The following is a 17,726-nucleotide window of genomic DNA, read 5'->3' on the forward strand; positions in this document are numbered from 1 at the left end:
AAGATATTATACTAAGTGAAAAAGGTAAGACTCAAAAGGTCACATATTATATAATTCCTTTAAAGAAATGTACAAAATTGGCAAATCCATAGAGACGGCAAATAAAGTAGACTAGTGGTTGTTAAAAGATGGGGAGAGAGAAAAACAATAGTGACTGATAGATAATGAGATATCTTTTGGGGACTGTGGGGTCCCCCAGGTCCCCTACCTCCCCATTTACCTTTCAGCCAACTGCGTGTTTTCCCCTGCAGGCTTGAACCCAAGCCAGGGCCTTGAACATTCCCAGGCACCGATAAAGGTGTTTAGATTGTTTCTCAAAACATTAAAAGATCAAGCATGTTACTAAACACATAGAAACTAGCCCCAGCCCTGAGCTACATTCCTTAAACTTCCATATAAACCAAGCTTGTCCAACTCACAGCCCACGGGCCACAGGCAGCCCAGGACTGCTTTAAATGCGGCAACACAAATTTGTAAACTTTCTTAAGACATTATGATTTTTTTTGTGATTTTTTTTTTAACTTATCAGCCATCGTTAGTGTTAGTTTATTTTATGTGTGGCCCAAGACAATGTTTCTTCTTCCAATGTGAAGCCAAAAGATTGGACATCCCTGATATAAACTCCATAACCCCATCTTCTCATTACTGATATACCAGGGTAGAGCATCTCTTTTCTTGCTATCTGTTGCGAGGACTCTACAGCCCTCTGTATGTTAAGTTCCCATAATAAATGCTTTGTGTTATTCACCTTAGCATTTAGTGCTGCTTTCTTTGGAATCCCAATCAGTCTCGTCTCAAGACAGTTTGGGCATTTAGGGACATCCCTTGCAGGAACACCCCAGCTGCCATTTTAGAGTAACTCTGGGCACAGGTTCAGCAGGACAGAAGAGGGATGATGAAAATGTTTTGCAACTAAATAGTGGTAATGGCTGCACAGCTCTGTGAATTTACTAAAAACCACTGAATTGTACACTTTCTTTTTTTTTTTGAGACAGAGTCTCACTCTGTCGCCCAGGCTGGAGTGCAGCGGCATGATCTCGGCTCACTGCAACCTCCACCTCCCAGGTTCAAGCAATTCTCCTGCCTCAGCCTCCTGGGTAGCTGAGATTACAGTCACATACCACCACGCTCTGATAATTCTTGTATTTTTAGTAGAGACGAGGTTTTCACCATGTTGTCCAGGCTGGTCTAGAACTCCTGACCTCAAGTAATCCATCCACCTCAGCCTTCCAAAGTGCTGGGATTACAGGTGTGAGCCACCGTGCCTGGCCTGAATTGTACACTTTTAAAAGGTAAATTTTATGGTATGTAAACTATATATCAATAAAGGTACTATAAAAATAATAGCAGTCTGTATTAGTCTTAAGAAATTTGTTAGGGCTAGGTATAGTGACTCACACCTATAATCCCAGCACTTTGTGAGGCCAAGGCAGGTGAATCACTTGAGGCCAGGAGTTTGAGACCAGCCTGGCCAACATAGTGAAATCCCATCTCTACTAAAAATACAAAAATTAGCCAGGCATGGTGGCACATTTCTGTGATCCCAGCTACTCAGGAGGCTGAAACATGAGAATCGCCTGAACCTGGGAGGCAGAGGCTGTAGTGAGCTGAGACTGTGCCACTGCCCTGCAGCCTGGGCAGCAGAGTGATACACTGTCTCAAAAAAATAAATAAATACATAAATAAATAAAAATAAAATACACAAAAGAATGAAATTTGTTTCTTTTCATTTACAATTGTATTATTAAGATTTATCTGTGTTGTCGCATATGTATATATTTATTTTCTCTGCTATGTAATATTCCATTATGTAAACATACTTTATTCATTCATTCCCCTATCAATAGCATTAGTCTTGCATACCATTATAAACAACACAGCTATGAAAGTTACTCTATATATAGCCTTCCAAACTAACCAGTACACATCAAGGATACAATCACAAGGTCATCAGTATGCACATTGGTTACTTAAAAAATACCATTGGCTGGGTGTGGTGGCTCACACCTGTAATCCCAGCACTTTGGGAGGCTGAGGCAGGTGGACCACGAGGTCAGGAGATCAAGACCATCCCGGCTAACACTGTGAAACCCTATCTCTACTAAAAATACAAAAAGAAATTAGCCAGGTGTGGTGGCAGGTGCCTGTAGTCCCAGTTACTTGGGAGGCTGAGGCAGGAGAATGGCATGAACCCAGGAGGCAGAGCTTGCAGTGAGCCGAGATCGCGCCACTGTACTCCAGCCTGGGTAACAGAGTGAGACTCCATCTCAAAAAAAAAAAAAAAAAAAAACCATCAAATTGTTTTCCAAGGTGGCTACACCACTTTACACTCTATGAGTATAGAAGAATGCTAATTGCTCCACACATAGAATAATAGTTCTTAAGTTTGACAATCTATTGGATTTAAAATATTTTCAATAAGGTGTACACCTTATACAAAAATTAACTCAAGATGGATTAAAGACTTAAACATAAAACCAAAAACCATAAAAACCCTAGAAGAAAACCTAGGCAATACCATTCAGGACACAGGCATGGGCAAAGACTTCATGACTACAACACCAAACGCAATAGCAACAAAAGCCAAAATTGACAAAAGGGATCTAATTAAACTAAAGAGCTTCTGCTCAGCAAAAGAAACTATCATCCGAGTGAACATGCAACCTACTACTAAATGGGAGGAAATGTTTGCAATCTATTCACATGACAAGATCTAATATCCAGAATCTACACGGAACCTAAGCAAATTTACAAGAAAAAAAACAACCCTATCAAAAAGTGGGCAAAGGATATGAACAGACACTTCTCAAAAGAAGACATGCATGCGGCCAACAAACATAAAAAAATATGCTCATCATCACTGGTCATTAGAGAAATGCAAATCAAAACCACAAAGAGATACCATCTCATGCCAGTTAGAATGGTGATCATTGAAAAGTCTGGAAACAACAGATGCTGATGAGGATGTGGAGAAATAGGAAAGCTTTTACACTATTGGTGGGAGAGTAAATTAGTTCAACCATTGTGGAAGACAGTGTGGTGATTCCTTAAGGATGTAGAACCAGAAATACCATTTGACCCAGCAATCCCATTACTGGGTATATACCCAAAGGATTTCAAATCATTGGGCTATAAAGACACATGCACATATATGTTTATTGAAGTGCTCTTTACAATAGCAAAGACTTGGAACTAACCCAAATGCCCATCAATGATAGATTGAATAAAGAAAATGTGGCACATATACACCATGGAATACTATGTAGCCATAAAAAAAAGAATAAGTTCATGTCCTTTGCAGGGACATGGATGAAGCTAGAAAACATCATCTTCAGCAAACTAACACAGGAATAGAAAACCAAACACTACATGTTCTCACTTATAAGTGAGAGTTAAACAGTGAGAATACATAGACACATGGAGGGGAACATCACACACTGGGGCATGTTGGGGGGTGGGGGACAAGGAGAGGGAGAGCATTAGGACAAATACCTAATGCATGTGGGGCTTAAAATCCAGATGACGGGCTGATAGATGCAGCAAACCACCATGGCACATGTATGCTTATGTAACAAACCTGCACGTTCAGCACATGTATCCCAGAACTTAAAGTAAAATTTTAAAAATACAAAAATTTAAAAAGATATTTTCTATTCCTAAATTGTGTTTTCCTGATCACTAATGAAGTTGAGAATATTTATACATTTTTATTTTTTCTTTAGTGCTTCATGTTCTCTGAAATACTTATTTGTCTATTGGGTTTACATATTTTTATTATTGACTTTTTAGGAGTTATTTAGGTATTCTGAACCATAATGCTTTTTAAATAAGTGTTGCAAATAAATCTTCCTAGTATGTGGCTTGTTTTTTTATTTACTTTATGGTATAATTTAACAAACAGCAGTTCTTAAACTTACATTTAGTATAACTTAAATTTAGTATAGTCATTTATTAAAATATTGTCCACTATAGTTAATGCTTTTATGTTTTAAGAAATCTGCCCGTACTCAAAGGTCATGATATTTAATCTACGTTTTTCTGTATTTTTTCCCAAATGTTTAAAGGCTTGCAATTCATTTTTAAGCCTATTTCAGCTGAAACTGAATTTTGTGCAAGACATGAGATAGAAATCCAATTTTATTTTCTTTCTAATGTATAATCAACTACCCCATCACCACCTACTACACATACTATAGTAAGTTACAATGCCTATTCTTCCAAACATTGAGCTTCCATATGTCCTTAGGGGTTTGAGGCTCTCTCTTGAGGTTATTTGGCTAATAAGTCAATCCTTGACCTAATACCATACTTACTTAAATACTATAAATTTGTGTTATTATGATCCTAGCTATGTTGACTATTGAGTGCTTGAAATGTGGGTAGTCTAAAATGAGATAAATTCTGTAAATGTAAAATATATACTGTTTTTTAAAGACTTTTGAATAAAGTATATTTTTTTACTTATTTTTATATTGATTACATATTGAAATAATATTTTCAATATATTGGGTTAAATGTGTTATTAAAATACATATTATCCATTTGATTCATATCAGCTTTTTGCTTTTAATGTGGCTGCTAGATAATTTTAAATTACATGTGTAGCTTGTATTACATTTCTATTGAGCACCCCTGCTACAGATTTATATTATCTTAATATTAATATCAAGAGCAAACATCCCAGATCAGGAGTGGGTTGCCTATTCTTGACTTTTTGTTCTGTTATATTAATTTTAGATTAACTTCATAATATAGCATTAAAATTCCTTTTGGAATTATGATGGAAATTGCATTGAATCTATAGGTAAATTTTGGGAGAATTGAAACCTTTCAAATGTTACAATTTATCCATGATCATTACATGTTTCTCCATTTATTTAGGTCTTTTTAAAGACTGTTTAACGAGGATTAAAATTCCTAGGTAAAGGTTTTCCACATCTCTTTTTACTTCTATGTATTTTATGTTTTTGTTGCCATTTTAAATAGCATCTTTACAAAAATTATAATTTTTCATAATTTCATTTTATTAATGCCAAAGACAATGAATGCTCATTGTAATTAATTAATACAGTGTGGAACAAAGAAAGTTCATCTGTATCATACTATCCCTCCTCCATGAGGAGAGTGCCACCAAAAGATTGTGGTACATGTTCCTTCAAATTTTCTTTCCTGTTCACATACTAACACACTGGTAGTGTTAGTAAAATGAAATAATATATGCAGACTACTTAGCATATAATAAGTATTTCAATTAATGTATTAGTTATTAGAAGGATTATTTAAAGTATTATTAGAAGTAATATTTGAAAGTTGTGTTTTTTATCCTTTAATTGTCAAGGATATGGAAATACAGGGGCTTTGCATATTTATCTAGCCATACTGCTAAATTCTTTTATTATTTATAATAATTTATCTGTAGATTCTGACAAGGTTTTCTGAGCTATGAATTGATATGACTTGATGACTAGTGGGATATAGTTACTAGAACAGGCGGAGTTGTCTGGGATAATCCCAAGATTTCTTCATTAATTCAATAAACAGTAACTATATCAAGAGTAGTAAAGGGGACACTTCTAAGAGAATTTGCCATCACAGGACAATTTTACAAAATACTTTTATTCTCTGTGCTTTAGTTTCTTCATCTGTAATAGGAATATACTAATTTGCAATTTTCTTCTAGAAGTTTATTTCATTTTCAGTAGCCTTTTCATTGTCATAATGGTGCCTAAATTTTAAGCATCACATGGTACCAGCTCTTTAACAAACTAGAGCACTTGAACTGTTGTTTTAAGAAGCACCATCAGAAGGACTCTGTATTTCAAGTGTCAGCCATAAGGAACATGATTTGTGTTTGGATTTAACTAGCAATCCCTTACAAACAGGTTAAAGCTTTCCACATTTGTCACTTGGTTCATTGTAGGATGTGTTTGTAATTGAAATTAGCAAGCAACTTTTAGCCCCATATCATAGACAGAAAAGCAAAATGTCTTCAATCGAAGACGACTGGGATGGATCCCAGTCAATATCATTTCTGCCAGATTAAGATTTCTCCCATACACCTGTTCTGGGAGAAGTTTTCCACTTCAAACATGCAGTCTGTAAATGTCCCCAAGTTACCATATGTGAACAGGTACTGCTGAATTTCATCACTCTTGAATATTCAGCCAGTTTCTCTCTCATTTTTCTTCTTCGTTACCTTTCAATCTCATATTTGGTGGGTTATGAAGTTCCAAAAGCATCTTAGGTTTCCTTATGGCCACAGATCTAAGAGATTCCTAAGGCCACTCAAAACTCCTCCCACCACCATTGTGGCCCCAGGCCCTGAATTTCCTTGTGTGAGATCCTTAGGCCAAAACATGGTAACCCACTTGTGTCCACTCACACTGTTGACTGCCTTCATGACAGAATCTTTTCAGAAACAGAAATCTCAGCAGTTAAGCCAAATCCAAGCTTTTGTTCTCTAGACAGTTGGAACCCATAGTGAACACATTTCTTCCATCTACTTCCTGCAGGAGGTCTCTGTGCCATTTCTATTCTGCAGCAGGAGACTCTGGGACTTTTCTGGCTTTGTGTTAAACATTCCAATGCTCTTAAACTATGACATCTGGAAACAGAAGGGGCTTGAAGAAAGCAGGTGGCATAAGTGAAATTCTGTACCTTTATATGCTAGATAGCTTTTTTTTTTTTTTTTTTTTTTTTTTGAGACAGAGTCTCACTCTGTCACCAGGCTGGAGTGCAGTGGCATAATTTTGGCTCACTGCAACCTCCACCTCCTGGGTTCAAGCGATTTTCCTGCCTCAGCCTCTCGAGAAGCTGGGACTATAGGTGCACACCACCACGCCCAGCTAATTTTTGAATTTTTAGTAGAGACAGGGTTTCACCAGGTTGACCAGAATGGTCTCGATCTCCTGACCTCATGATCCACCCATCTCAGCCTCCCAAAGTGCTGGGATTACAGGCGTGAGCCACCGTGCCTGGCAAGAGACACATTCCTACAGGCAACAAGAGACTCATTTCCCAGAGGGAGGTGTCCATCAGCTAACGGGAGACATATCAACCAACACAGGAAGCCCTGGGTTTCCGAGGCGAGCAGTCATGAAGGTGTTCTTTCTCGGTTCTCCTCAGCCTCCTTTTCAGAATCTTTAGACATCTTTTATCGCTGTCTTTCATTGTCTGAAAGTCCTACAGCCCCTGTAGCTGGCACCCCACAGTTAACAATTATATTGTCTACAGATATATCATTCTTTGCTGGCTCCAGAGATGAAATCTTGTTTCCTATTTCCTATCTGGGTAGAGAGTGGTCAGACCAGCTCAGCTGCCCTTTCTCTATGTTGCCAAGTTGATCTAACAATATTTCCAATTGGTATAATGATTTGCTTCTCTAGAAGTCTCTGTCACTTCTGTTTTTTAATTTTCAAAACAAGCATGCAGAATGAGCCATATTCTATTTTTAAGGAAGAGAAAACTGATGGACATACACCCTGGTGATTCATCCGCAGGTTTTCATCTAGTTAAACAGTAGGAGCGCAAGACCCCATAACTCCATTCATTTATCCAATGGTATGTTTTACCGTAACATGCTGCCTCTCCCTCTAATGATTGATTTGGCTGACAAACCTCAGTCTCTGAATGACTGATATGAACCAAAAAGCAAATTATCGAGAGCCATGTGTCTAGCCCTGACTAAGCCCAGCAGAGCAGATGCTGATTTGCTGGAGACAGCTATAGTGTCATTAAGGAAACAGGATTTCACATCTGGAGCCACCACAGAATCATATATAACCATCGACAATATAATTGTTAATTGTGGGATGCCAGCTCCAGGGGCTGTAGCGTTTCAGACAATGAAAGACCATGATAAAAGATGTTTAAAAATGCTTTAAGCTGATCTTGAATGATAGGAAACACTTGGAAAGTCAAAGGTGACATAGGTGGACAAGAGAACAACAAAATATGCAAAGGAAAGTCGTCTTGGGACTAGAGATTGGTCTGCGCTGCAACTTCCCCCACAGTTTTATCCTCATGGCCTCCCATGGAGCTGGAGGAAAGAGTAGGCAGTCCCCATCCTCAAGTGGAGCTCACTCTATCAGGCAGTGCATCCGCTGAGCATTGCTCTACGCTAAGCATGCTGCCAGGTGAAACAGAGCCTAAGGAGGTGGGGGAGCTAGTCACACCACAAAACCATCCGGTTTCGGTGGCCTAGCTCAGGCACCACTTGCTTGCATTCTGCCCAGAAAACCTGACAGTTTAAATCCTTTATCTCCCTCAAATACATAACAAACACTTTCATGAAAGTGAGTTCGCCATGGAAAATAATCTTTTCATCTTCTATTTTTGTGTTAAAGTCATTATTTAGAACAACCAAAAGTTGGGGGTCTCCAAATATCAATCTAGGCATTTTTATCTCTCATAAAGGATGTCTCCATGTAGACATTTTGGATAGGGAGTTTTTTGACACAAGGATAGCTCAGCTGTCAACAGCATGTTGAAACTTCTCTGCTCCTAGATAGTGCTGACTAGCTCAGTGACGGCAAAAAAAAAAAAAGCAAACCTGAGCAATTGCATGGACTGCATTTTCCCACAGGAGCAGCCAGTTCTTAGAGGTTTTCTCCATTTCCTTTGAGGGAAGTGGGGTAGTAATACCTCCCAGACTTCTCTCTGCCTCTTGCTGGTCACTCCCTCCCTTGCCCTGCTCTCCCTGCTCTTACTCTGACCCCCTAACCTTGGCTATTCTTTCCTGGAGCTCCAGCCTGGAAAAAGAAACAAGACACAGGTTCTCCTATAGGCCTGCAGTTAAAACTCCTAGAAAGATACAAACTTACCTCTTTCCAGACTCCAATATGACACAGCACAATGCTTTGAAACTTCTCACCATTTTCAACTGCGTGTTAAACTGTAGGTTTTATAAGGCACCTTGAACAGTTTTATAAGGCACTTGTAGGCACTGCCGTTAAAACTAATTGAGTTATCATTAAAAGGAATGCCTCTGAAGCAGCAGTCACGCCCATTATCTCTTTTCTCTAGACTAGCTGATCGTCTCTAGGCTTAGCACTTGCTTTAGAGACAGGGCTCACACTGTCGCCAATGCCTTCCCCTCTAGTAAATCGTCCATCTTTAGCACAGCATCCAGCATCCGGTGTGCCTTCTTGTCTAGTAAGATTTCTACATTACACATACTGTGCTAATGCCCTATGAGAAGCTTGAAACTGGATTTAGATGGGGATTTTTCTTCTAGACTCTATTTTATTTCATTATTATTATTATTATTATCATTATTTTGAGAGAAAGGCACACTAATCACACTGTGATTAAGTAGCTTAAAATTTATTTTTCTTCAAGGTTCACCTTAGTGAAAAGATTTTGTTCTCAAGTTTATCTTGGAACTGAGAAGTGATGTTCTGAGCACACATGTTGGTTTGATGGCTACTCTGTGTAATGTTGGACACTTGGACAAGCCACTCCACCTTATTGTTAACTCAGTGTATAGGTTCCCTTAGGCCCCCTAACCCCACTTTCTTTCTTTGTCCTGACGGAAAAAAACAGAGTACCTTGACCACTCTGTGGCCTGGCTAGCTACATGTTTTCTCCTGCAGGCTTGAACCCAAGCCAGGGCCCCTGAACATTCCCAGGCATTGATAAACTTGTTTAGATTGTTGCCTGAAATACAGAAAAATCAGACATATTGCTAAACATGTACACTGAGCCAAATTCCTTAAACCTTCATATAAACTCCATAACCTGACCCCTTCATGGTGGACATTCCTGGGTAGAACAGCTCTTTCCTCCAGTCTGTTGGGAGGACAGCTGCAGCAATCTGTATGTAAATCCCCTTAACTAATGCCTTTGACTCATCACTCTGGCATTTACAAATTCTTTCTTTGGAACCCCAACTGGCCCTATCTTGGGACAGTTTGGGGCAGTCTCTTTTGGGAATTTCTCTGCCACCACTTTTTGGGCAACTCCAGCCATGGTGGAAATGAAACACAAACATTTCATTTCACTTGTTTCATTAAGTGCCCCTTGGAGAACCCTTGCATCGGAGTCGTCAGTTATTCTTGCTGAAATGCAGATTCTTGGGTTCTCCAACAGAACTACTGAATCAGAATCTTTGCTCCCAGCAGTGCTCCCAGAATTCGCATTTGTTTTTCAAACTCCCCAGGTATTACTTGTAGACAATGAAATTGGCAAACCACTACCTTAACTTATAAGGGCACTGCCATTTATGGCACCTAAATGATTTGAAAGCACTAGTTTCAATTGAGACATCAGAGGAAGCAGTGTCTTGCCATTTTACTAAAAGCCCTTCTTCCCAGGTGAGCTTTGTCAGAACAACCTTGAAATGCCAACATGAAAAACGGAAGTGCCATTAGGCCCCATTTAGTGACTGCAGAATTACTGGGTAATTTTTTTTTTCAAGTCATTGGGTACAAATTATATTTTCTAGTGTGTCAGCATTTTTTTAATTCAAGTTTCCACTAGTAATCTGTTTTGCTGTGAATACTGGGTAAACTCCATGCCCAGCAGCCAAAATTTTCGGATGCAATAACTCATTTACAGAATTCTCATATATTCATCAAGGGATGAAAGCATGATTTCATAGAATTGAATTTTAGAGCTCTTATGCAACTGAAAATTATATGGACCAATTTTCTCATTTTAAATTGGAAGCATTGAAGTGACTTTTCTCTTCCCATTTCCATCTCGGTCCCCAACTCATCACAGCCTGCCTAATTCTAAACATCTTCCTGCTTAAATGCCACATCCTTAGCCTTGCTTGGTCTGTTCTTCCCCTCCTCTGTGCTGCCTCAGCATTTTGTCTCAACCTCTTCAAAGCATGTTACACATCTGCCTGATATTGGTTTCATTTATATTCCTTTTTACCCCTAATGAATCCTTGAAAACAGAAAATGTATTTTGTTCATCTCTATGACTTGTAGGCAATGCAAGGTACACAGTAAGTGCTTACTACATTTTCATGGAAAGACTTGGCACAGAGCAACCTAGGAGGTAATGGAGGAATGGATACTCCTATTATTACTGTTCATCACATATATTTATTTAGTTCTTACTATGCATCAGGCACTGTTCTGAGACATTGTCAACCTCAAATAATCAAAAGTGGCAGGATCTATTTTAAAGAGCGTTTATCCAAGTGCAAAATGGAGGATGGCCCACCCAGGAAACACAGATTACAAACAATGGCAGTGTTCCAAAGTGCAGAAGTTTGGAATTGTTTATATAAACAAGGCTTAGGGGAGTTTAAAAGAATTTCAATGTCATCTTCTATGTGAGGCTTCATGCATAGTGACAAGTGATCTGATTAGGTGAGATGGTCTTGTTTTTTTGTTTGTTTTTTCAGGAAAGGTATATTTATTATAATATTCCACACTCAAGATGTAACTGTCATGGAGTCTTGGGTGCCATCTGGTCTGAGTTAGGTAGAGACAATAAAGGAGGCAGTTAATCACAACAAAGATTGGAAGATTGGAAGTGGGGAAGTCTGGTCTCTGGTCTCTCCCAGTCACTTATAGAACAGGAGCACTGAGGAGGAGAGTTAAGCTATAATCTGAGAAGCAACGTTGCAAACACACTGTGAGACTCAGTCTCCAGGGCTTCACTTCCTGTTTGGAATAATAAATTTAGAGGGTTCCAAATTTTTATTTTCTTTTACAACCTTTATATGCATCATCTCATAACAAGCTGTAGAACCACACGTTACTGTTTTCCTCATTTTAGAAATGAAAAACTGAGGTACAGACAGGCCAAATCACTTGTACTAAATTATGAGACTAGAACAGGAGACAACCCTCACTTGAAAAGGGAAGTCGGAACTCAGGGACTCTGATCTGATAACGCCTCTACATTGCCCCTCATACTAGAACATGAGGGTCCTCCTTCCACAGGCATGCACTTCTCACTGTGTATGCCTCACCACAGCCAAACATGGGGAGCTTGGCACCATGAAATGCTCGAGGAATCACACTCTGTTACAGGTTAGAGGGACGACATTTCACAGCATGGACACAGACGCATGGCATGCCAAAAACAAGACATTTTTAACATATCAGGCTTTTTATGACATGAGCCAATGAGGCCTGTGATATATGAAATTAGCCAAACAGTAATTGTCACAAGTACAAAAAGCATGCAGATACTTGTTTTGGTACCACTCCAGCAACTAATTCGGAAGAAAAAGCCATGAACAACCCACATACCTGGATGGAAATGCCGAAGTCTTTCTTGGAGTATGAAAAACCAGCAAATCTCTATGGAGGAGACAACAAAAACACAATGCAAAAGGTAGGCGTATGTTTGCCAGAATCTATATAAGCTAGCCACAGTTCAATCACTTAATCCCAGAACACTGGTAACTACTTGTTAGTAAGGATCTTAGCTGTATTTGTTTGATTTTCAGCTACCCAAATCCCTCCGCAGCTTTTGCTCTATCTCCATCTCAGCTGTTACCAGTTTTATTGCTTCTTGTCCTCCAATCATTCGAATCCATCTCATCATCAAATAAGTGGTGGTTGGTAAATTAAGCCAATTGATCAGAATCTGAGCTCACCTGATGTCTCCGTGCGCCTTTAGCCAGCTAAATCACATTGACGTCTGTCTGCCTGCTTCCAATATCTTGCCTTCACTAGAGAGACACCTCCACTCCAGGCTTCCTTGACTCACCGCAGCATGGCTCAATCACTCAGGTGTGTTAAATTCCACCAATCTGTTCTTGTCCAGTCCTTATAGCAACAATTATGTAATTATACACCCATATATGCTCCTTTTTTTTTTTTTTTTTTTCCCCCAGAGACGGAGTGTCATTCTGTCCCTAGGCTGGAGTGCAGTGGCGCAATCTCGGCTCACTGCAACCTCTGCCTCCTGGGTTCAAGCGATTCTCCTGCCTCTGCCTCCCTGGCAGCTGGGACTACAGGCACCTGCCCCCACGCCAGGCTAACTTTTGTATTTTTAGTACAGATGGGATTTCACCATGTTGGCCAGGACGATCTCAATCTCTTGACCTTGTGATTCATCCTTCTCGGCCTCCCAAAGTGCTGGGATTACAGGCATGAGCCACTGCGCCTGGCCCCCTAGATGCTCCTTTATCTAAACCCTTCCTTATTCATATTTATTATTGTAAAAAATCAGAATATTGGGGATTGTGCAGACATTTGTGTATGTTTCTGTCTCCCCCACAACAGTATGGGTTTCTGGAAATCAGAACCAATATCTTTATTTTCCTTCTTTTTAGCCTTGTCTTCCCTACAGAGTCCCTAACATAGTATCTTGCTTATAAAACTTGCTTAATAAATACCCGTCTAATTTAACTGAACAAAAATACAGAATCTAGGATATCTTCGACTTGAATTCTCATTGTTTAATTTTGCCAGCACCAGCATCACTTCTGGTTTTGTTTTGTTTTTTAAGAGGTTTTTTTTTGTAGATTTCAAAATGTCCACAGTCCTCCATTTCTCTTTGTACTTATGCCTCTAGTCATGTGAAGTTGCATCTTCTCTTATCAACAAGTGGAGTTTATTTCCCCTTCTTTTGATTCTGGGCTAGCCTTGTGACTTGTTTTGGCCAAGATAATTCAGTGGAAATGATGGTGTGTGGATTCTGAACTAGGTTTCCTGAGGCCTTGCGTGCACCACTTGTAAGCGTGGCTTCAGTTGCTGGAGGAGTGGTAACACCTGTGCAGTCAGCCTAACATCCCGTCCAGCAGCCAGCCAATCCTGGAAGCATCACTGCCTAACTGACCTGCAGCTGACTGTGGACACACAAAAGGAATACGATGAGACCAGAACTGAATCCAGCCTCAATTAAAAAGTAAATAAATGGTCGTTGTTTAAAGCCACTACGTTTCAGAGTGATTAGTTGCACATGAGTTAGCTGATACAGATTCTGAGTTCTGACATCCTATTATGTTAACCTCCATCTTCTCCAGCAAGCAAGAACCTACTACTGGGGCCTCAGAAGCCTTGCTGCAGGCTATAACCCCTACCCTGGCTCTGATTCAGCCCTCTCGTGTTGGGGGTTAGAGAGACTGCCAATGGCCCTGACTGCTTTTGCTACCGCTGTTGCTCTCTAGGTTTATTCAAACTTGAGAGTTTTAATCTCATGTTAATAAATATGTGGCTGTTCAGGCAATTTGTTTGGGTATAATTATGCCAGTCTCCTAGGAAATTACTGCCACCTAAGTTATTATAGATGCACCTTGGAGACACCGCATCTGGCTAGTTCTTGTTCAGTCAAGTGCTCCCTTGCCACAGACCAATACGTAATGCTCTAAAACTTCCTCTCTCTAAATTCCTCTGCCTTCTTGGGATGAGTTTTTCCAGTGACACCTAGCATAAAATACAGCTCTTGAGACTCAAAATTAGACAATATGTCTGAGGACGCACTGCAGCGAAAAGGTAAGAGGCTGTCAGACTTAGAAGGACAGCACTCGCTTGAATCTCAGGTTTTATTTTTCTTTTCTTCTTATTGTCTTGAGAAAATGAGGCTGTTTTGCTTCAGTTGAATGCCCTGCCCCATAGAAGAATTGACAGAATGTTCAATGTCCACAAATTAGACGTCTTTGATCTCCAGGGACTTTGTGGAAATTCCTTTTCTGTAAAGCCTATTTCTATTTGATCCTTTAAAGAATACTGATCTGTGGCCATAATAAAGTGGATAACTTACAAAATTAAAAAAAAAAAAAAACCTTTGTACCCCCAAGCAGTAGCATACCAAGGCCAGAACAATGGGGAAAGTCCACCACAGTTGTAAATAATAAAGGCAAATATTGTCTGTAGAGAATTTTAAAACAATAATAAAACAGACCAAAAAAACTTCAGCCTGCTTTTTATTATTAGGATGAGCCAGCACTTCTAAACAATGTCAGTGATAAGATATTCCCTTTCGTTGGGATCCCATTACCCTGACCTCAGTATGTCCCTGCCTCCATGTATGTATGTCCTCTTCAGAGGAACCCTGTAGGGAGGCTACAGACCTGTCCTGATGAGTCTGGCAAAGCTTTGACCATTTCAGGAACCTCTCTACAGGAGCTGCCTTCATTCTTCTCAACTAATAGTCTCAATAGGGAGAAATCTGTATATTTAGATGCTGAAAACAATTAAAATCCAGACTGTTCTCTGCGACCCCAGAACATAACCAGCAGGGATTGAAAGAGGTCTTGGCCCTCTCTGTGCATGGAGGTGCAAAGATGAGGGTACAGTCACCCTAAATTCCATGTTCCAAATCTAGTACCCTCTCCTCTTTTCAGAAAACCTGTAACCCATATATGCAAGCTACACTGTTATGTAATTTATATTGTCTCTGATAGTTGTGAATTGTTGCCAGTCTCTAAGAGGCATGGTTTTCAGACTAGCCACATTCCATCAGCATAATCTGAGAATTTATTAGAAATGCAAATTCTTGGGCCCCATCCTATGTCTACTGAATCAGAAATTCTAGAAGATGCAGCCCAGTTATTTATATTTTAACAAGTCTCCAGGTAATTCTGATGCATGCTAAAGTTTGTCAACTCTGCTATAGAACAATGATTTGTAACCAGAAAAGTATATCGGAATCACCTGTATGCAAGTAGGATCTATCTACATACAGGTGATTCTGATACATACTCCTAACACTCAGATGTAGTAGAGCTGCGATAAAACCTGAGCATCTGTATTTTAAAATCTCCCAAGAGTTTCTCATAGAGACTCCCAGTTGAGAATCACTACTGTGGAGAAATGAGACTTCAAGTAACTCTAAAATAGGCTTGGAAGAGTTGTTCCCAGGACTTAGTTGCCACAGACAGTTTTAACATAAGCTATGCCAATGGAGTAAGTGCATAGATTTGTTTGAAAATTATCTCTACTATAGCCAAATGTCTTGATTTCATATTTATACCTTATAAATAGGCTCCCTTCACAATTTTGTTCATTTGTCTGACACTTCAGGCTTCTTGCCTTTCTGTAGGGACTGACAAGAAGTGAAGTGAAACTGTGTCAAGTGCCAAACTAGTTCCAACTCTTTGACGTGACTGACTGTACCACGAAGTTGTCTCTGTGTTGAAACCCACTACTCATACTTCAGAACCCTATTGAAGTCCCATGTTCTATGTGAAGTCTCCCTGAGATCCCTCACTTTGTCTCTCAGCACTTTTCTATCTACTCCCTCATCTGAGCTCCTGCAACACTTTGTTTGAACCATTTGTTGGACAACTTTCAAACATTATGCTAAGTGAAATAAGCCAGGCACAGAAAGACCAATACTGTATGATCTCACTCAAGTGTGGAATCTTAAAAAGTGGATCTCATAGAAACAGAGTAGAAAGGCAGTTACCAGAGGCTCGGGGGTAGAAGAGTGAGTGATGGGGAAAGGGAAGGCATCGAACAAAGGGTACAAAGTTTCAGCTAGACTGGAGGAATAACATTTAGTGATCTATTGCACTGCATAATGGCCATAGTTAATAATACTGTACAGTAAATTTCAAAATTGCTGAAAGAGTAAAATTTTAACGTTCTCATTACAAAATAATAAGTTCATGGTTGTGTTAATTAGCTTAATTGAATCTTTCTATAATGTCTACAACAATCAAAACTTTCCACTTTACCCCATAAATATACACAATTATTATTTGCCAATTAAAAATTCAAGGAAAGATTTTAAAAATAGCAACAACAAAAGTAAAGCTTAAATACTTTGATTAGTTATATATGTTAGTTCCCTGATCTAGGGTATAATCTCTTTTATTTAAGACAGCATGTCACATAACTACAATCCCATTATTATGTTGGCCACAGAGGAAGTATTCAATACAAGCTTGTTGTTTAGTCATCTCTACATGCTATTTAAGTTCAATAAAATTGTGAACTCCTTGTTGATAGTGAGCAATTCTTCTTCTAAAAGAAAAAAAAATAATTGGACTCTAGGGAAACTACATTGAATGTCTTTTTAAAATGCTGTTTGATATTTTTTTCCCATATAACCTGACAGAAAGCTGAAAAAAACTTCTAGTTTCTATCTTCCCTCAAATCATGTAGAAGCCATCTGTGGACCACAGATCTGTACCTTGAACATGGTGTGCATGCCAGTCGTGTACATGTTGTAATTTTATATACATCAATGAGTCCACAGGGTTTCTATAAGACAATTTTAACATGCACTCTCTTTATGCAGATAATTTTCAAATATTGAGCTTACTCAGACCAAGGAGCCCAGCCTGCTCCTACTAACCCTACAAATTCACTAACATCCTCTCCACCTGGATTCTCAAGAAACTAGGACTTCCTACTCCATTTATAGAATCTAGACCAATGTGTCCATTTATTTTTGTTTTTGTTTGTTTGTTTACTGAAAGTTAAAACTAAGAATGAACTTTTGAGTAACTGGCAGTCCAGTGATTGACAACAGAATGAAGTACCTCTTAAGTGTGGTCAATTGCTCCAATGATCATAAGGGCTGTGGTTCCAGGAGTGTACTAGGAAGGAAATCATTCCTGGGATTGGCATCAAGATAACTTCAAATTACTACTTATCAAGAGGTACCGGGGTGAGTGTGAATGTATTCCAACAAGGACACTTTGCATGACTAAAAACAAAGAAAAGGGGATGGCATCCTTCCACCTGATAATACTGATACTCCAAGGACAGCAGACCCTCCAACATCATGACCCCCACAGATTGTTATAAGAAATCAGGCATGAAAAGTAGTGTAATTTTATAAGTAGGAAATACAAAATTCAG

At 39.2% G+C, this 17,726-nt stretch overlaps 1 long non-coding RNA gene across 1 annotated transcript in view; it reads right to left on the reverse strand.

Annotated features, from left to right (window-relative positions):
• Nucleotides 1–12,791, reverse strand: part of LOC123568417 (uncharacterized) — a 518,489-nt gene extending 505,698 nt beyond the window's left edge. Inside the window, exon 1 of the long non-coding RNA XR_010580550.2 lies at nucleotides 12,216–12,791. This is a non-coding gene — a long non-coding RNA (uncharacterized lncRNA). The remainder of the gene's footprint in view (nucleotides 1–12,215) is intronic.
• Nucleotides 12,792–17,726: the final 4,935 nt, after the last annotated feature.

This window comes from Macaca fascicularis, chromosome 13 (genome assembly GCF_037993035.2).
Source record: "Macaca fascicularis isolate 582-1 chromosome 13, T2T-MFA8v1.1".
NCBI lineage: Eukaryota > Metazoa > Chordata > Mammalia > Primates > Cercopithecidae > Macaca > Macaca fascicularis.